Source organism: Epinephelus moara, chromosome 1 (genome assembly GCF_006386435.1).
Source record: "Epinephelus moara isolate mb chromosome 1, YSFRI_EMoa_1.0, whole genome shotgun sequence".
NCBI lineage: Eukaryota > Metazoa > Chordata > Actinopteri > Perciformes > Serranidae > Epinephelus > Epinephelus moara.
In genome coordinates this window covers 45,687,628-45,709,457 of record NC_065506.1, presented here as the reverse complement: position 1 = coordinate 45,709,457, position 21,830 = coordinate 45,687,628, and the positions used below count along the sequence as shown (strand labels likewise).

Below are 21,830 nucleotides of genomic sequence, written 5' to 3'. Positions count from 1 at the left end.
GATATCCGCTGGAAAAAATATTTTATTCACGGACCGTTTATTGAGTTATTACCTTATTTTTATACAGTCTATGGTTATTACAGACACCGCTAACGGCTAACGTTAACAGCTAATGGTTTGCCCAGCTAATCTACGATAACCATATTATTGATTACAAAACGTGCACACAGAAAAAGTAACGTTTGTTCAGTCATTGTGTTTATAGACTTAACAAACCTCAGATTAGTCTACACAGTGATATAGTGACGTGAAAAATGTGATATATAGCTAAACTCTGTACAAGTATTTGTAAACAACACGGCAATTCCCTGGGGGCACCGCCGGAAGTGAAGGGCGTGAGCGATCGCCGAGGCCCCTGCACTTCCGTTAGTCGAAAAACTCCGGGCTGTGCCTCCAGAGGTAAAGGAAGGGGAAAAAAAGTTTTTTGTTTTTTTTTTGTAAACCGATGGATTTCCAGATTGGAATAGAAGAGCTCTGTGAGAGTGTGATAATTCTCAATGATTTGTTGGTCCAGGTCAGGATAGGACAGTGTCTGGGTTCGAACCCGGGGGATGGAGAGGAATGGCAGGTCAACAAGGGGATGCATTTTGGCCATTTTGCTAACAAGGGGGATGACGTCCCCCCCTCAAGTCGCCTACTGGTCATGTGACTCTCGTCTTGCAGGTCGTAGTGGTCCCTAAAGAGTCTCCACTGGAACACACTCACAGATATACATACACACCCACACAAAGGGACAGGAGCATACAAACAGGGAGTTACTCAAAGAAGATATGGCTCTGTGATTATATATAGGTGTCGTCGTGTGTCTGACTATTGTTTTGGTGTCTCAATACATATAGCTTTCAGTTTTCATGTGTGTGTGTGTGTGTGTGTGTGTGTGTGTATGTATGTGTGAGGGTTGGAAATTTGCATCAGCCTCCAGCCAAATGCTGGTAAAATTTTCAAGCTGCTGCTAGATTTGCTTCACTCACCAACAACAGTGATGTAATGAGTGTCTGGCAGATACAGCCACAGTGGCAGGTGGACAAAAAAGTTAATTTCCAGGCCTGGTTTATGTGTCTGTGTTTCTATGTACGTACTATAAACTGTATATAAAGATGGACGACACGTCTCTACTTACCTCAGGTGTACAGAAGTAAAGTTAAAATATTCCAGATATGACCACTGCCATCTTGCTTTGGTGATGTAATTTCAACCAGGAGAGACTCATTTTTATAGTAAAAAGAATATTTATTTACATGTGCACATAAAAGTGAAAAATGTGAAAGGTCTTTGGCGATTAGACCCCATTGAGATGGTATGTTTTAAGGAGAGGGATGAATCCATAGTCGAATAGGGAACCCCCGGGGTCTTGACGCTGGTGGTGGTGAAGTGCTGATGATCTGGACGAGCAGAGGAATGAGCCTTTGTTGAGCCTGTCCTGGACTCTAAATATGATGGCTGGAGGTGAACAGGGTGGAGGAGGGCGTGACAGAGATCGTGGCGAGGTTTGATTGGATAACTAGAATAGTGAACACCCAAAGTCTGCTGATTGGAGGAAGCAGTGGGAAAGGGAGCGAGAGAATTGTAAATGCATGAGCACAGAGAAAGTCGTTCTAAATGAACTTACACTGAGCTTCATTTAGAGCCAGAGTCTGTGCATTAGCTATCACCGCAATATCAAGTTTCCCACCCATACACTGTCTGACCAATCAAGAGCAGCACCACTGAATACGTGCCCACTGATTGGCTCACACAGTTATTAATCATGTTGTAAAATCCTAGTTTTATAGCATTAGTAAAACCAAACTAATCAGAAAAAACAAACCCTTGAACAAACAGCAGTGTGATAAAAACTACCTTCAATGACAGAAACCATCTCTGGGAAAAATGTATTTGATGTGTACTTTGAGTTTTTCTTTTGGCTCATGTCCCATCTGCGAACATGGAGGGGGCAGGCTTTATGACCTATACTGTAGCCAACCAACAGGGGGCGGTTGAGATATTTTGGCTACACTTTCAGGGAGCTGTCATGTTGTCCGTCTTTAGAGTCAATCACTTTTTAGAAGCATGCAGGCCCAATAATGTGGTACAACAGTGTGAACATGTGAATTCATTGTTGCTCACTAAAACTAGTCAGCATGAAGGTTAAACTGTCACACTTGTAAACAAGGCTCTGGTCCCCACAAAGAAATTTGCTGCAAATGAACGTGACTGTGGCCGATAGCAGCCTAATAACTGAGGCCAGGTCTGCTGCTGCCGTGCTCACTGTACAGTAAGTCACAATGCAGACGAGAGCCAGAGAAGTACCTGAAGAGGACATGGAAAATGGATGAACTCAATAACTGCATGTGCAGATTCAATCAGCTTTGCTCCACATTTTGGTTAATATGTTTGCTGTTTGCCTGCAGCAGTTTAACCCCAGTGATAATTAATGCTGACACTAGATAGAGGCCGTGCACCACTTATTCTAAACTGTGTGTTAACCAGAATTTACTGCATTCATTAGCATAACCCAAAATTGATTCTGTTGACATGTGTGATGCACTTATTTTGGTTAGAATTTTAGAAATTACATTTACAATTTCAAAAACAGAAGAAACAAACAAACAAAAAAAACACGCCTAACATGCCTCTACATGTTCAGAAAGAAAATAAGCTTCTGCTTTTGTAGGTAGATAAAAGTCTGATATTGGGCTCCTGTGGAAATGAAAGCTCATGGTCTTCATCAGAGTTAGAAACAAACCAAGGTTAAAAAACCTTGGTTTGTTTCTAACGCTGATGAAGACCATGAGCTTTCATTTCCACAGGAGCCCAACATTTACAGAACATAGAGATGTGTGACAAATAAAGGCAAGGCAGCTTTATTTGTATAGCACATTTCATACACTAAGGCAATTCAAAGTGCTTTACAGAGCAATGAAATATAAAACATAATAAAGAATACAAGAGGAAAAAAAGATATAAAAGGTAAAATTAATCACTAAATGATTTACAATTTAAAAAAAGAAAAAACACCATTAAAAATAACAACAGTGCAGACAAGAAGTGCAAAGATAAAAAGATTATTTAAATGATTTAAAATGGAGTTTGATAAAGTTGTAGTGCAGTTAAGATCAATAAAAAGTATTTAAATAATGCAAATTACAGTGTAGTGCAATAAATAAATAAATAGTTGATTTAATAAAAGGAACAGATAAGTCTCCAACCTTGATTTAAAAGAAGCGAGAGACAGTGCAGACCTGCAGTTTTCGGGGAGTTTGTTCCAGATATGTGATGTATAAAAAATAAATGCACCTTCTCCGTGTTTAGTCGTGACTCCGGGGACACAAAGCAGACCTGTCCCTAAAGACCTGAGAGGTGGATGGTTCCCACTGTAGCAGAAGTTTAGAAATGTATTGGGGCCCTAAACCTTCAGTGCTTTATAAACCAACAGCAGGATTTTGAAGTTGATTCTCTGACAGACAGGAAGCCAGTGAAAAGACCTCAGAACAACAATATGTAGTAAAAATGTAAATGTGCCAAATGTCAGGTGTGCATTTCTGTGGAAGTCCAGTATGGCCTTAACAGTCACATCTCAACCCAATTAAACACCTTTGGGTGATTATGATGAGGGAATGAGGGAAGAGCTCAACGCTGAACAGCTCTGCTCATACCTCGTAAAGACAGGGCTGCAACGGTATGAGATTTTCATGGTACAATAACCGTCCCAGGAAATATTGCAGTTGCACTGTATCACAGTTTGAAAGAATTTATCTTATTATCAGTCAGAATGACTTTTAAAGTAATGAAAATGAAGGGTTATTGTTGGTTGAACAAACCTTTTATTACTATAATTGAAACTTGAAATCATTTTGTTGACCTTTGAAGACATAGAAGAATTTTGGGGTCACCTGACTCCTGTATTTATTCTGATTTTCTAACTCATTCTAGTTGTAGCATCAAGTGCCATACATCACTGGTGATGATCTACCAACCACTCATTAGCTCACCATTGTCTTTTGGCTGGTGAGTGAAGCAAATGTTGCAGCACCTGGATATTTTATCAGTATTTGGCTGGCGGCTGATGCTAGTTTCTAACTGTGCACCCTTCTCTGGCTGATAATGTGAAGCTGATGAGACTTGGCGAACTATGCTCAATTTTAGTTAATGCACTTTTATTTCCAGTCGCATCTGGTCCTCTGTTTGCTCTAATCACTGTCTGAACAATTTTGGATTTCGAGTGATTTTACACCTGTAGCTCACCTCATTTGGTCCAGATCAAGGGAAAGAATGAGGAGTTGTTGCACTGACATTGAACCAAGGGAAGAAAACATGGTTGGACAGTATCGTCGAAGTCATTCTCCATCATCAGTGCTTCATCAGGACCCACGTGGTGCCATGCTGTTGTTCAGACAGCCCATATTTTGGGATCCCCAATAGTTTAAAAAATTAGTACAACAGCTGGTTATCCCAACAAAACAAACGACCATTGCTCCAACAATATACCACACACTTGCCCAAACAGAAGCACGTTGTAACCAATCTCACTCCTCCTTCCTGCACCTAACCAACCCGATCATCCAAGCCAACTAGTCCTATCTAATCAGAGGCGGAGCAGAGCAGGTCATGCCTTTGCCATAGTCGATCTGATGATGTCATTCTGCATAATAATTAGCCATTTGCCTCTGTTTGATAGAGAGCATGGAAAAAAGGCATCTTGTCCATCATTATTACACAAGGATAAGTATGGGATTGATGTGTCACTTACTTTCTAACGGACTGCCACAGCACACACACTGAGATATGAGCACAGACTGCAGTGCTTCTGAAACCTGTTGGAGACGAGGAGGTGACTCATCAGCTCGCATCAAATCAGGCACATGCTCGCCAGACACTTTAAGATTAGAGCTATCGTGGTTACATAAATACTGAAAAGCACTGATGAGATAATATAACACCCCCGCAGGCTTTAACTGTTTAATTGGGACGTTACAGGCAGATGAAAATGTCTGGCCACTGTTTTTGTCTCTGTCTGTTTTATGTTGAGTGTGTTTATTTCATTTGTTTAATCTGGTCAGGAGCACATCGTCCACAGCGTGAACTTGGAAGTGACAGGCCTCCAACCATCTGGAGTGATTTTGTAATATAGTACAAGTATCAAAAATGTGAATAATGTTCTTAGACTCTCATCGTTACTGCAGGACCTTGGCACACAGCATCTGATTTTGTCTGTAAGACCAAACTGGCAAAAGTCACCTTTTTCTCTTCTAGACCACATGAACATTTTCACCCTGCAGGTCAGTCAGTGTTGCTGCACTTTGACGAAGAATAAAACAATTACAAGCAGTAAAGGACAAGGAAAAGACACAGTTGCATCGGCTTGTAAAAGTTGCCTCACTCAGTGCAGTTTGTAGTCTTGCTGCTATGCCTCTGACGCAGGAGGAATAATCAAAACTGCGGGGGTCAATGTGACCCACTGGCATTTTCAGCATAAATATTTAACACCTATTTTCTCTTTGCTCCACAATCTCATTACCTTAGAGTTTGTTTTATTACACACTGTTCGGAAAAATCAAGGACGGAGATACATGGTTTGCAATATGTAGAAACAGTGATATGAATTTTTTAAAAAGAATTACACTTTACATGCTCATCATGCTGGTGGCTCTGCAAAACTTCAGTGAAGCACGGCGGTGCTTTGAGCTAAATGCTGACATCAGTTTGAATATATGACTACGATGACAATGCTAATGATACTTTCTAATTAGCACTAAACATAAAACAAGCTGAGGCTGATGGGAACGGCATTAGTTTTAAAAGTATTGGACAAACTGGAATTTTGACCCAATGAGGGCACTAGATGAAAAGTCAGTTCATCCTGAAGAGGAGATGAAAGTTTGTACCAAATTTTATGGCAACCCATCCAATACTTGAATGAGTGAGGCACCCTGGTAGCTGACCAGGTAGTGCACGCTCCTCATGTCTGAGTCCTTAGCAGCGGCCCGGGTTCGGTTGCTGCATGTTGTCCCCTTCTTCTCTCTGCCCCTTTCATGTCTCTGTATGATCAAATAAAGGCAAAAAAAAAAAAAAACAGACTTAAAAGATACATTTCGGTACCTGCATGTCTATGTGAGAACGCCATATTTTGACAAGACGTGAAAGTGCCACGATGTGCTCCTAAGCCTGGAAGCCACCTACAGAGCTCTGAGGAGCCGCTGGGTTTAACATCAGACAGAAGACAGAAGCACCTCAAAGCCTCTGTGGCAGCTCTGTGGGCGTCTCAGTGAGCCAGAACGATCACTGTAGCACCAAACTGTTACAGTAGTTTATCATTTATTAGTTTATCATTTATTATTTTAGCAATAGCCTAATAGTAAGTAAGTAAAATGTATTTATACAGAGCTTTTCACAGACAAAGGCCACAAAGTGCTCTACAAGGGCAATATACAATATACAAGAATAAAACATAGAAGATAAAGTAAAGCAACTACTCGAGTCACGTAGTTAAAAGTACAAAACTGTTTGCACAATAGAATATTACTGCTAGACAAGCATACACACACACACACACACACACACACACACACAAGCAGTCAGACAGACAGAGACAGAAAATGAGCTCTATGTTTGATTAGAAAAGAGCAGCAGAGCAGAATTGTTTTTTAGTCTACTACATCATCCTTGCAGCTTGTTCAGAAATTATATTTATTCTAATTACAGAGAAAGAGTACTGAAAAAAGGGATCGTTGGGTACTTGTACCAAGTATCAGACCAAATGTGAAAGTAGTATTAAAAGTGAGCAGTTAGATTTTATTTGACGGTGCTTGTGGTGTTAAAATTCACCTAAATGATGGAAATCTTAAGGGTGCTTTCACACTTGCCGTTTGGTTTGGTCCAATTTGGGCAGGTGTGAACACAGCAGTCGCACTCAGGTGCACAACAAAACAACCGGACCAACTTGTTCCAACCTGGATGTGAACCAACTGCAGTCACATGACACATTGTTTGGGTTAAACATGAGCATGTTACAGTCCTGGAGGATTATTAATGTGCACCTCCTCCTGTACTGCCTTAATATGCACATTCAGCACATCCAATGCATCAAAACATTGTTTTCTAGTTGGAGCCGCGCCTCGTTTTCAAACTGTATGGTTTGACTAAAATGAACAATGACAGCAATATAGTCCACGATGAGCAGCGCTAAAATCAACCTGCGTAGTTGTCCCTCCATTGTGACATTAGAAAGTGTCACATTTATCTTGCAAGTGTACTCTTCTTCAACGTTTGCTTTACTTCCTGGATTTTTCCCACATGGAAATTCTGACCAATCAAGAGCAGCTTTCTCGGGCAGGCATTTAATCTGCAAAGCAAAACAACTCTAGGTCTGAAAGCAGCCTATAAGTCACAGTCACATGTGCAAAGCGTCAAAACTTTTTGCAATGTTTTGACTTTTTTCAGCCTTTAGAACAGAAAAGGTGGATGAAAACAAGCTTAATGAGTCATGCAGAGGTATGTAACACATACTGTAGAACAAGGGTTTATGGAAATGTAGTGATATCTGTGTGTGAACCAGAAGCACATCAGTGCACCAGCTGCATGTGTGGCTGTTGTGAAGGCAGATGCCCAGGCTTAATGTTTTATACCCGCATTACACAGCAGCATCCAATTAGTATTGACACGCCTCTCTGGTCGGCTGCCCTGCCTGTTTCTGAGCAAGCAAAGTCATGACAAGCTGCGAAAGGAACATAATTGGCACTTTGCTGTCACTGCCGGTGTTCTGTGCTGCATGAAAATAGGCCTTCATTTAGTCTCCCTCAATGATATCATATATGCGCACCCCATTTTTTTAACGTGGTGACTTACCTCTGTTAATTCATAATCATAATGACCACGTCACATGTTCAGGCACACAGTCTGTCGTTGTTCATTGCTTCAGTTTTCTCCATGTTCCCTTCAGATAAAGGAAGTTACTTGTTTTTATTGGTCGTAAACAAATGCTCTGTTTTGCTCTTTTTTATTTTAACGTAAGTGTAAACAAATATTTCACAGATCCAAACACACAGCGTCCACTCTGAAGGTCTGAAGGGAGCTGTGTTGTGGCTCTCCTGTGATGTGTAAGATAACTGTGAGTGGTTGTGGCTGTGAGTGTGTGTTTGTAGTGTATGCATACAATCATCTGATACGAGGCTGGAGACTGAGTGTCTTGTCTGTCTGTGGCCCAGCTGTCCGGGGACGTGTTTGTGGGTGAGCGTGGGAGTGTAAGTTTGTGTGTGTGTGTGTGTGTGTGTGTGTGTGTGTTTATCCCCTCCGTTATCTGTGACAGATAGTTATGAGCAGACAGACTGACGCTTTCCCAAGTGTTAGCCTTGGGGCAGACTGGGGAGAGGCATGAGGGTGTGTGTGTGTGTCTGTGCGTGTGTGTGTGTGTGTGTGTGTGTGTGTGTTTGTGTGAGAAAGAGAAAAAGGAAGAAATGAGTGTGTGAAATGCTGTTTCATCCCAAACTCCTCCACTTTTCTCACTTGTTTTTTCCGTTGTTGCTTACTTCCTTTCTCTCATTGTCAATGTTTACTGCTATCTCTGCAAAATTATTCATTTTCACACTCATTCAGACTCACATCCTGTATTAAAACAGTTTTTCTTTGTAAAAGGACGAGGCCCATTTACTGCAATTTATGCCCACTTTAGAAATAGTTTGCCAATTTGAGAAATATGCTTATTTGCTTTCTAGAGGAGAGCTCGATGAGAAGCTTGATAAAACTCTCTTATCTGTTAAATGTGAAGCTACAGCCAGCAGCTGTTTAGCTCAGCTCAGAATACAGACTGCAAATGGGGGAAAACAGCGAGAGAAGCTCTGTCCAAAGATAATAAAATCCACCCAACAACACCTCTCAGGCTCATTAATCAACATGCTAGATCTCTGTTTTTTTTTTTTTTTTTAAAGATATTTTTATGGGCATTTTTTGCCTTTAATTGATAGGATAGTGAAGTGTGAAAGGGGGAGAGAGAGAGAGGGAGAGACATGCAGCAAAGGGCCACAGGCTGGAGTCAAACCCGGGCCGCTGCGGCAACAGCCTTGTATATGGGGCGCCTGCTCTACCACTAAGCCACCGACGCCCCTAGATCTCATTTTTTAATTGGTACAAAAACTGAAGTGTATGAACAACAATTCAATGTTGTATGGGAGACTTTGGGCCAGTTACCGACCCCAACAGATTGATTACTGTCGGACAAAGCCAGGCTGCATGTTTACCCTGTTTCCAGTCTTTATGCTAAGCTAAGCTAACCTTATATAGTCTTATATTTATCAGACATGAATCAAAGTGGTGTCTTCTCAGCTAACTCTACCAATCAGCGAATAAACGTGTTTCTCAAAACTATTCGTTTGAAGCAGTGGTTCTCAACCAGGCGTCCGGGGACCCTGCTTCCCAACTGGTCCTGTCAAGAGGTCCAGATTCCCCCTCAGTCATTAGTTCAAGGTCCACACAGTTTAATATATTCAGCCTCATACTTGCGTTTGGCCATGTCGTCAAGCTAGTTTTCGACCGTGACCCACCAGTTGGGAACCACTGCTTGAGGATGTTCCAGGGGGTCCCCAGAAAAATGGGGAATACTTTATGTTCACAATTTAATCCACTATACAAGTCAGTCCAATGTGAGTAAGAGTCATAGGAGTGTCTTTTCTGATCATAGCTTTCACATCCTCCACCTCTATCTCCTCAACTGAGCCTTTCCCAAACCCCGCCCCTTTGTAATGGTCTGTCAAGCTGTTGCAGTAAGCATGGAGCCCACACTGTAACTAACTGCACTCCCTGAAGAAATATTATTATATTTTAGGAAAAATGAAAGAGTGATTCCAGAGAGAAGCAGACAGAGGGGTCTACAGTCTGTGTTTGAAGGATATATCCAGGATGTCAAACTGACTCAGCAGCAACAACAGGTTAAAAAGACAAAGATAGTTAGAAGCTAAAGCCGAACTATAGGCTACAGATCACAGTGTAAAAGTGAACCACCACATCACTGCTGATCGCCACACAAGACAATGAATATAAAGGGAAACTTTGCTGATATTGAACCAGCTGTGTGGCATCACAGTGTGTGCAGATGAACAGTGTTTTAGTAGGCTATATCTTCAGTAGCTAGCTAGCTAACCCTACACTTTTCAGGGTTTGATTTTGGTTTTGGAACAGGGAAGAAACATATATCTTTTTCCAACCTCTCCAGGTAACGAGTATCATTAATACACGACGTGCCCCAGGCACAACATTTAGCTCCAAATCCACAAAACCAGCCTGAAAATGAAGGAAATCTGAAACGACTGCATTAGAGTCAATGGAGCGCAGCTGTGTTGTTGGACCCTGGTCTGAGCCAGCCTGATGATACGTTTTTGCTAGTCTGTGTTCGAGGGGCGGAACTTAGCAAAGGGTCAGTTGTTGACAGTAGGGCTGCAGTTAACTATTGTTTTCATTATCAACTAATCTGCCCTGTATGTTTTTTCAATTAATCGATCATTAGTTTTGTCAATAAAATGTGAGGAAATAATGAAAAATGCCCAGAGCCAAAAGTGACGTCTTTAAACGGTATGTTTTTAGACCAACAGTCCAAAAATCATAAAAAGTCAGTTTATTATTATGTATGACAAATTAAAGCATTAAATCAAATATTTTGCTTAGAAAATTACTAAAGCAATTATTTGATTTGTAAAATAGCTGCAAATTATTTTTGTTTTATTCTCATATATTGCCCTTGATTGAGCAATTACTCCTCGCAGCTCTTGTTGACAAGTCTAGAATTCTGGTCTTGATTGGATTTAACAAACAGCTCCTTTTCAGATGAAGGTCTCTGAATGAAGGGGGGGGGGTGTCAGTGACATAATAAAGGTGGTTGAGAGCCACTGCTTTAATGCATGCTGCAGTGTTTCTCATATCTGGATTACTAGCTGGGCAAAGTGGGCAACTGGTCCTGGGCTCTAGAGCTTTAGGGACCCCAAAGCTCTATACTATGTGTTAACTGGTTTGTGGGGATGTCAGGGTCAGATTATCATGACCATGGGTGCTGGGCACACTCTGGGACATGGGAGCACAATAGCACACAGACAAGTCAACCACACACACACTCCATTTATACTGTTGCAGTTGTGTCAGTCATGTTGGTGTATTACAGTTTCCACATTTTCATGCACAACATATATTCTTCAAGGGTCATAATAAATGAAACATCAACTTTCTAGCCATGAAAAAGCACATTAATGAGAATCAAAGTTAGTGCAGAGCCTCAGATAAAACCACACAGCAGAGCAACAGTAAAAAATGTTCCAAGAGGACTTTCCAGGAGCTCGTGGAGCACGTTAATCCAGCCATGGCGTCTTACAGAAACCGGTTTCTATTCATTTCCCAGCACAACAAAAATCTCCCTGCAGTGCAGAGATTTGAAACTTGCCTCAGTGATCCATCACTAAGAACAGTGAGTCAGATTAGATTACACTTTGTCAGATTCCTCTGTCCTGGGTCCTGGGTCACAGCGAGTGAGGAGAAAAATAAATCAAATGACTGTAATGTGAAGAGGTCGCTCATAGTGACAAACCCACAGTTAATAAATCAGATCTGCATTTTCCCTCAACACTGTACAGAACATTTTTAGCCTCTCTGAGCTCATAGATTTGAGTTTAACTTTACTTTTACTGCTGTCAGCAATCTAGTTACCAGAGAAAAAGCTCCTATAAACCCACTGTACTTTACCTGCTCAGCACCTAACAACAGCCAGACACAGTTTGAGAGAATTTTTAGCAGTCAACCAAACCTTGGGGTGAAGGGTTTGGACCCTGAGGTGGGGGAGCCCTTCTGTGTAAGCATGTCCTCCTTGTGTCAGTGTGGGTTTTCTCCAGGTGCTCCAGCTTCCTCCCACAGTCCAAAGACATGCAGGTTAATTGGTGACATTAAATCGTCCGTAGGTGTGAATGTGAGCGTGAATTGTCTGTCTCTATGCATCAGCCCTGTGATGGTCTAGTGACCGCTTCAGGTTTTTGTAGAGTTTTATGCTTTTACTTTAAGCGCTAAATATAATCTATACATTTCTTTTTACAATTCAAATTTTTATTTATCTATTCAGTCAACTCTGAACAAACCAACAATATTGTTATTGGAACTCAGCATATCCACAGGCATCTGGTAGCTGCACATTCTTAGATCCAAAAAAGTAATTAAGCAACCACAGCGGTACAACTAAACACCAAATCAGCAGACATTTAGGCCCGCCATGACCTCGTAAAGCTTTCAACTTCATTGCTGACCCTAGCTAACACTAATTCATATGACACAATCTCTAACACAGATTCCTTCCATTTTTCAAAATCTGGAGGTGATGTACTTTTCCATAATCTGAGGATCACTTTAGCAGCTGTTGATTCAGGTTTGGTGATTTAGGTACCATCGTACCCAACCACTTCCCTACGTGTTTCACAACTCTCCTTCTTCTCTTCCTTCTGTTATTTCAGTAGTCTGTCATCAGCTCTGTATCTCACACACAACAGGTTCAGGCTGTACCCCTCGGTGCGTCTCCCTCTTTGAGTGTGCACGGAGGTCAAGGCGCAGATAATGGTCACTGCTCTCTGCTGTATATTATGCACTTCTTTCCCACTTCTAGGAAGCAAACGCTTCCAACCAAGTTGCTTTGCAGAATCTCACTCACTGTCTTTCTTCTGTTTTCCATCCCTCTGTCACGCACGCTTTCTCTTCACTGGTTCTCAGCTAGATTGCTCCGTTGTTCACTGCCCTGAACATGGTGGTTTGAGTCGGACTCAGTCGGGCTCGACAGAGAATCAGAGCTCTAGTTGTTCTCGACTCTTGTTGTACGAGTGTGAGGCTGGGGTTATTTCCAGTAGCCAGTACAAACCAGTGCAGACCTGCGACATACCAAATTTAAAAAGTATCCAGAGAAAATGTTTGTTCTAATTAAAGTTTCTTACATTTTCTAGGGCCTCTGTCCAGGGTGGGTGTGATCCCTCACTGGCTTCTCACCACTCAGCACATGGAGTTTGGTTTGTAGGTGAGTGTGTTCAACCTCTGCACCACACAGACACACTTTCACACTTTGAAAATATATTTGAAATGTGGTTTTATTGTTAGATTTATTAGAAGGCTGTGACAGGGAGTAGATTTTATTTTGCACTGAGCAATATTTTAGTTTCAAGTTCAGTTAATGTTTTTGTGTGTCACAGTGAATGGATAAGAAAATGGGCTGAGGTTACAGACAATGTGATGAGAGATGGAGAAATGGAAAAGGAAAGGATAGACGGTTGTGCATGTGTGTGTGTGTGTGTGTGTGTGTGTGTGTGTGTGTGTGTGTGTGTGTGTGTGTGTGTGTGTGAGACAGAGAGATAGCGTTGGTTGGAAGGTGTTACAGGGCGAAACTGGGTTAGCAAAGCTCAATTCCTCACACAGTAAAGCCTGCTATCAATCATGCACAGACACCCACAGCCCTGCTGTAAAATGCCAAAAGGATTGGCAGTGGTCACACTTTCATTATTGTTGGAACAAGGAAATTCAATCAGCCAATCAAAGAATAATCTGAGTTACTTTGATTTTTCACCGGCTCTCTGTCTCTCTTCATCAGTTTAGGCTTTTCTCTTTTTTCTCCCCGTCTGTCTTTATTTCTTTCCTTTTTCCTTATTTCTTGATTACAAATTTAAGATGACGTGTAATCAATGATGAGGGCTTTCCTCTTTAGAGATACGATAACAAGTGAAGCTTTGAAAATTCATTAAGAATCAGCTGTAATGCTTTGCACTGCTCACCAAAACCTAAAGAGGGAATTTGGGGAAATATGGTTATTTCCTTTCTTTCTGACAGTGAGACAAGAAAATCAATATTGCTCGCTAGATATTTATTAAGTCCCAACCTCACCTGAGCGCTGTGGGGGTACGAGCCCATAAACGTCCTGAACGTGGAAAAAACAGAAGATCCAGGCAGAGGGCAGAGTCTCTGCAGAAAAATACACGTACACGTGTTTGCTTGCTGTGTCCTCACAGTGTGTGCCGGTGCCTGCTTCTGTGCACTGTATGTGCTTTTGCCCCGCCCACACACACACACATTCTCATTGACTGATGAATTGGCGCTGTTTATTTATATTACTGTGGCGTATTGATTATGAATACAGTCCATCTGATGCTGGTTTTGTTTCATCACTGTAACCAGTATCTCACTATCACTATCCTCATTCAGATTTTAAGAAGCTACAAATTATATTCAGCCACAAAATGAACCTGAAAAGCTGCAAATCAGAACGGAAGTACAGAGAGTTGTTGACTAGAGATGATACACCGTCTCATCTAGTTGCAATGGTGTGAACCAGCAGGTTTTTAGAACGTTGCAGAACGACGCATTGTCAGTAATTATGTTTCAACTCATCTCACTGTGAATCTTTGGTCTGAACTGGGCTTTATGAAACAGGCCTGTTAATTAGAGTGGTATTTTTACTGGGTGAACACAATCACGTATAATTCTGGTGCTGACTAGCAAGAGTAGCAACATTTAATTGACTAGTCGACTAATAATGTACATCCCTGCACCTCACCTCACTGATATCACTGATGCATGGTAGATGGGTACCACTGATGTTCTGGGCAGTTTTAATCACCCGCTGCAGAGCTCTCCTGTCCTGAGCTGTGCGTAAAGCATGCCAGATTGTAATGTTTCAGAATGCTTTCTGTTGCTTCTCTGGAAAAGTTGACAAAAACTTTGCTTTCTACTGTGACCTTAAGGGTCATACTGCCATTTCTGAGCTTCCTCAGCCAGGCTGGAGATGTGAGACAACCACGCTAGGTTCTCTCTGTGATGATGACTCCCAGGAACCTAAAACTATTCACCTGCTCCACCTCAGATCTATTGATGTAGAAAGGGATGTGTGTCTTCACCTCCTTTTTCCTAAATTCAACACTCAGCCCCCTGGTGAATGAAAGACTTTTCATGGTTGATTGGTAACAACCGTTTTTTGTGGCACTATCCCCGCTGGAAAAACAGCAACAGGTTGCTAAAACACAATCATACTTTGACCGATGATGGTGGTTTGGTCCACAGCCTTCGCAACAGAGTTTTCTCAGTGTCGGGGTTGCAGTTGTAGGTGTTCACTGAACATGAGGGGGCTGAGCACACAGCCCTGGGGAGCTCCAGTGTTCAGCACTGGAGTGGAGGAGGTGTGACCTCCAATCCAAACTGCCTGGGGTCTGTTTATGAGGAAGTCCAATATCCATTTGCAGAGTGTAGGACTCAAGCTCAGAGTGCTAAGTCTGCCACTCAGTTTGATGGTTGTGATGGTATCGAACGCTGAGATGAAATCGACAAACAACATTCTGATGTGGGTGTTGTGATTTTCAAGATGTGTGAGGGCTGAGTGGAGGGCGTCCTCTCAGGCAGCAGGAGAAGTGTCCACAGGCTAACGAGCACTCGGTGAACTCTCTGACTCTAGCACATGAATCTGGCGAGCCCCAAAGTCCCAAAGTGGTATCTTCTGTATACTTCAGCATATGAGCTGCAGTTTGGTATGAACAGGAAGTGTCAAGGGCACGGAGTATGTACAAGAGCTAGATAACGAGCAGCCGAGTCAAGTCAGGCCAAAACATCAACTATCGTAGATTGAAAATGAGTACATTTTGTGAATTTTGATGACCATTCATGCTCCCCAGAGTATGAATGAAAATGTTTATGGTTGCATCAGGTCAAAATTACCACTTGTACTCAATAAGTAACAAAATATATTGCTCAGATTGCCACGAAATGTAAGTGCTGAAAGTCTGCACACATACACAGATTTGCCAGTTGTTGGAGAGAAGGTGTCAGAGTAGACTGCTTCTCACTAATTAAGTCCTTATAATACACCCCACCTGTTTTGTCTTTCTGTTTGTCACAGTCGCGCTCACTGACAGATTCACTTCACAATCCACTCCAACAGGGCTGTACCTGACACAGAGCTATGTCAGTTGAATTAGATTTGGCTGTTCAATACGAATACTCAACTATTTGCTCTTTTTTTTTCCATTTAGATTTTGAGAGTTTAAGCGGGCAGAGTCTCTCCTCCCCTGGGCAGCTGCCTCTGTCTCACTCAGACTCACCCTGGGTCTGCAGCATGAGAGCAACATTAAAATGACCAGCGGCAAAACATCCCCAGAAGGGCACTGTTCACTGACCGCCAAAAAAATCCCAACTAGAAACAACTGCTCTGCTTTTGAGAATCTAAAGACTCATATATACTCCCTTCACATATGAAAATACTGTAGATATGTCTGTTTCAAATGTTTAACGTCACTACCCTTATACTTCCATGCGTCCTTTGTGATAGCATAGAAATAGCCAAAATATTGCACTGCAGTGTTTCAGTTTCAGACAACAAACGAGGCAACATCCATGAAGAAAAACTAGCTTCACCTGCACACATTAATTTCAATTTCTGAATGTTCTGATTGACTGAAGGGAATATGACCTTAAATTGTAGAATGCATGTCTGAATAAAAAACACTAGTAAACAAAACAGCAGGTTTCTATTTCAGAATAATGAGCATGTCACACTGTATTTAGGTTTTTAGATTAATGGGCTGACTGATACATAGGTAGACAGAATGAAGGAATGAAGGAATGAGAACAGAAGAAGGAGGAGGGGAGAAATAAGAAGGAATGTGTTGGTAAAAGGGAGAAAAAAGTGAATAGAAGAAGAAGAGAGGAGACAGGCGTGGAGGAATAGGGGCTGATTGCCTGACTGATTTCATGAGTCACTTCTCTGCAGGAGAGAGGCTGGAGAGACAGGTGGCTGTGTGTGAGTGTGTGTCCCCATGGCTCACTGTGATGTCTGTGTGTGTGGCAGTAATCTTATTAGGTGTGTGTGTGTCTCTAGGCGTACAGAGATACTGACCAGATGTGATCTTTGATGTTTAAAAGTGTCAACCTGAGAAAGAAAATACTCAGGAGAGGATAAAGGTCACAGCACACAAACATACAGAAAAAAAACACACATATATTTTCTCGTCTGTTGGAAATATGCCAGACGTAGTTGCAGGTTCGTACACACAAACAGCCGACTCACACACACACACACACACACACACACACACACACACACACACACACACACAGCTTTGAACAGTCAGCCAGTTCATATACAGCTCCAGCCCTGCACTCTGCAAACCATGAATCATTACATTTGTATGTTTTATATGATTCATATTAAAATTTCTAAATCAACAAAGTAAATGAGCTGTCACACTGAGAAGGAAGGAGCGTTGGATGGCGGGACACTCAGACGAGACACCTGCCAAGCTGCAGATCATTGTTCTAGAACAACAAATAAAAAGTATGATTGTGTTTTAGCAACCTGTTGCTGTTTTTCCAGCGGGGATAGTGCCACAAAAAACGGTTGTTACCAAGACATCATTGTGTTTCCTTCCAAGTTATTGCCACAAAAAGAAATTGTTTTTGTCAAGACATTGCTGCATTTTCTGACGTACTGGTGCCAAGAAAAAGGGTCTTTTTTTACAGGGACATTGCTGCATTATCTGCTTAAATAGTGCCACAAATAGAGGTTGTTTTTTACGGAACCATAGCTGCATTTCCTGTCAGGTTCAGTGCCACGAAAAGCATTCGTTTTTTTTCTAGGCATAACTGCATTTGCTGCCAGGTTAGTGCCAAGAAAATGTTTTTTGTTTTTTATACAGAGACATCGCTGAGTTTCCTGCCTGGACAGTGCCATGAAAAGTGGTTGTTTTGTTTTTTTACCAAGAAGTTGCTGCACTATTACTGCTGGAATAGTGACATGAAAAGACATGGCTAACCAAGACACGGCTGTATTTTCTGCCAGGATAGTGCCACGAAAAGAAGTTTTTACCGAGACATCACTGCAGTTCCTGCCAGGATAGTGCCAGAAAATTAAGGCTTTATTTTTACCCAGACATCGCTGCATTTAGTGCCAGGAAAGTCCCATGAATGTGTTGTTTTTTAGAGACATAGCTGCATGTCCCGTCAGGATAGTGCCAAAAAGCTGTTATTTTTTACCGAAACATTGCTGTGTTTCCTGCCTGGATAGTGCCAAAGGAAGCAGTTGTATTTTGGTGAGACATCTCTGCGTTTTCAGACTGGATAGTGCCATGAAAAGAAGTTGTTTTTACCAAGACATGGCTGCATTTCCTGCCAGGATAGTGGCGCAAAAAGTAAGTATTTTATTTTACTGAGACATTGCTACGTTTCCTGCAGGGATAGTGGCACAAAAAGCGGTTGTTTTTTAGAGACATAGCTGCATGTCCCATGGGGATAGTGCCAAAAAAGCTGTTATTTTTTACTGAAACATCGCTGTGATTCCTGCCTGGATAGAGCCAAAAGAAGAGGTTGTTTTTTTAGTGAGACATCTCTGCATTTCCAGCCTGGATAGTGCCATTAAATGCGGTTGATTTTAGCCAAAACATTGCTGACTTTCCTGCCTGGATAGCGCCACAAAAGTAAGTATTTTATTTTACCGAGACATTGCTGTGTTTCCTGCAGGGATAGTGGCACAAAAGGTGGTTGTGTTTTTACAGAGACGTGGCTGCATTTACTGCTGGGATAGTGCCATGAAAGAGATTTTTTACAGAGACATTGCTGTGTTCCCTGACGAGATACCGCTAAAAAAGCAGATATTTTTTTACTGAAACACTGCTGCGTTTCCTGCCTGAATAGTGCCATAAAAAGCGGATGTTGTGTACAGAGACATCACTGCATTTCCTGCCGGGACAGTGTCCTGAAAAGCAATTGTTATTCACTGAGACTGAAGGAATTCTGACTGGGAGAAGTTTCAGCTGGTTGCACTTTGAAATCCAAATCCCCCTAAATCTTACACACTTTAACAATAAACCAACAAAGCACAACTATTAGCGTATAGTGCTAATGTTAGTAATAATAATGACAGCTCCTCATCAATAATGATAAAAGTCTGAAGCTTCCTCCACTTTCTGAAACCGTCCTCATGAATAAACACATCAGTGGTCATTTGTCTAAGAGACACTACTGACCACTGCCGTCTGCGTTAAGGGTCACATGACAGATGGAGACAGCTGAAGGCTGCTTTTTCTATCCTTGTCTACTCGTGCTGTGGAGTGTAAACAGTGGAAACACACAGAGCCAAGTCGCTGCCATTGAAGTGACAGACACATGATTAATATTGATGTGAAGTGACTGCAGACCCTCACTGATATTTTATTGTTTTATATGCAAAGCCTATAAAATATTACTGACTGCACTCGTCACAAGTCCTGCACTGACAGTATTACTGGTGACAGAGGCTGCCGTCTCTTTCACACTGTGTTCACTGTTTGTTATACTGAAGCATCATGGTTGATTTGACATTAACATACAGATGTTAAACACTTGTGTCATTATGGATGAGGAGACTTTGAGATGTAGCTGTTGTTGTGAGGGCTGCGGGCTCGTCAGCGAATAGACTGTGAACACTCCATTGATTCAGTGTCAACACACACAAACACACACAGGAAGAGCCGACGCAGGATCAATGTGGTTGCATCAGTGAATCGATGTCGTGCCCTTGTTAAGAATTAGATCTTGCCTTGACACCATGGCTTTTGTGTGTGTGTGTGTGTGTTCAAAAACTGATCGGTATTCAAGCAGATGAATGACGGACCCTGATGTCTGAGTCAGATGCTGCAGCTGAAAGTAATTGAAGAAGTATTGAAACACAAGTTTTCAGATGTTGCAGTTTCCTTTTTTTAATTAATTTGTATGTATTTTGTCTTTCCCAGTTTTTGTATTGTTTTATTACGATTCTTTGTTTTTTCAGACCAAATCCAGAGACGGGAGAGGTGTGTTGGTGTGGTCGAAATGATTGTTTTAACACAGCAAATCAATTTGTTTTGGCTGCGTGTTCTTGGAGCCTTTTTTGAATCATGATGTTGTTGCTTCTTCTTCTTTCTCCTCTTGTTGTTGTTTAATTTACCTTTTGTTGTTGTTGCTGCTTCGTCCTCTTCCTTCCCTTGTCAATGCTGTTGTTGCCTCCTTGTCCTCCTCCTCATCGTTGTTGTTTCCTGTTCCTTTTGTTGTTGCTCCGTCTTCTTCCTCTCCTTGTCATTGTTGTTTGTGCTTTTTCTTCTTCTTCTTCCCCTTCTCATAGTTGGTGTCAATGCTTCTTCTTCCTTCTGTACTTGTTGTTGCTTCTTTTTCCTGTTGTTGTTTCTTCTTCCTTTTGTTGTTGTTGTTTGTTCTGCCTTTTGTTGTTGTTGTTGTTGCTTTATCTTCTTCCTTCCCTTGTCATTGTTGTTTGTGCTTCTTCCCCTTCTTGTAGCTATTGTTGTTGCTTCTTTTTCCTGTTGTTGTTGCCTCCTCCTCTTCCTCCTCTGGTCATTGATGTTTTTCTTCCTTTTGGTTTTGTTGTTGTTGTTGCTTCTTCTTCTTCTTTGTTCCCTTGACGTTGTTTGTGCTTTTTTCCCCTTCTTAAAGTTGTTGTTGTCATTGCTTCTTCTTCGCCCTCTTCTCGCTGTTGTTGTTGTTGTTTCAGTCTGATGTTGCAATTGAAACCCAACTGAAAGACACGTTAAAACACACTGTCTTTTTTTGTCTTTTCTAGATTGATGTATTATTTTGATACCTTAATCCAGGGCTATGAAAGGATGTGTTGAAATGCACAGTATGAGTGTTTCTTCCACAGTGAGTGAGTGTTTCAAAGATTATTCTTTGGGTGTTTTGCTTTTATTGACAGTACAGCTAATGACGGGCAGGAAAGGTGGGAGAGAGTGGGGGTTGACATGCACCAAAGGGCAGCAGGTCAGAGTCAAATCCCGGGCTGCTGCAAAGGACTCATGTAAATCATCACTAAAATAAAGTGGCCATTTTTTTTTACTTTGCTGCTCCTTCTTTTTTGTTTCTTCGTCTCCTTTTTTGTTGCTTCTTTGTCTTCTGTTTCTTCTTCTTTGTTGTTTCTTCCTTCAATAAAACATGTACAATCTTTCTTCTCACATAGTGAGTTTAGATTAAAAACATTTTAAGATTCAGAGTTTTGATTTGGCACATGGTCATGCAAAAATGTGCAGTGAAATACAGGTTGGCATGTTCTTGAGGCTAGGGCCCAACCGATATGGATTTTTTTGGGCCGATGCCGATTCCGATATTATGGAATAAAAAAATTCGATAACCGATATATCGGCCGATTAAATTTTTACGTTTTTCAATTTAAAAAATCCCAAAATACCTGCTTTTGATGGCTTAAATATAGTTCAAAACTCGTTATAAAGATATAAATTGAAGGAAGAACATTTTACTATTTTCAAATACTTTTATTATCAGAAATTGTGTGGAACAAGCAGCATATGAGCAATTTGAACACATAATAAATCAAAAATATGACCTGCAAAAAGGCAGTAAACCTCTGGGAAATGAAATAATCATGCAAAGTCTATATGAATTAAGACATTCACATGTAGGTTCACAGTACCAGAGTTCTTCTTATTATTGCCAATTTGACAGAGGTAGGTTATTGTGCAAAAAGTAACACAAGGACATCATTTCTAAGTAAAACACCATATTCCCTGCATTTTATTAGTGATGAAAATATAAGTGTTAAAGGGCCAGTGTGTAATATTTGGCATGGTTTATTGTCAAATCTGAATCTGAATCTGAATATTCTACCCATTAATGTGTTTATATAAGTGTATAATCGCTATAAAATAAAATTTGTTTGGTTTTCGTAGCCTTATAATTATGCTTTTATATATATATATATATATAGCAAGGGCCTTGCTTTAGAGAGGTCGCCATCTTGCGCTGCCATGTATGTAAGGCAGCCTGAGCGGACAATCCAGCCAGCCAGAGAACGCATTTCGCGTGTATAAATAAACCAACGAAGACAGCGG

The 21,830-nt window shown here is 41.3% G+C and overlaps 2 protein-coding genes across 2 annotated transcripts in view; one reads left to right on the top strand and one right to left on the bottom strand.

Annotated features, from left to right (window-relative positions):
* The window catches only part of txlng (taxilin gamma), a 765,700-nt gene that overhangs the window by 208,038 nt on the left and 535,832 nt on the right, over positions 1 to 21,830 (bottom strand). The window lies entirely within an intron of this gene.
* dok4 (docking protein 4) overlaps positions 1 to 21,830 on the top strand; it is a 100,802-nt gene that overhangs the window by 25,844 nt on the left and 53,128 nt on the right. Inside the window, exon 2 of the mRNA XM_050052932.1 lies at positions 12,933 to 13,003. The gene's annotated coding sequence lies outside the window, so the exon portion shown is untranslated. The remainder of the gene's footprint in view (positions 1 to 12,932; positions 13,004 to 21,830) is intronic.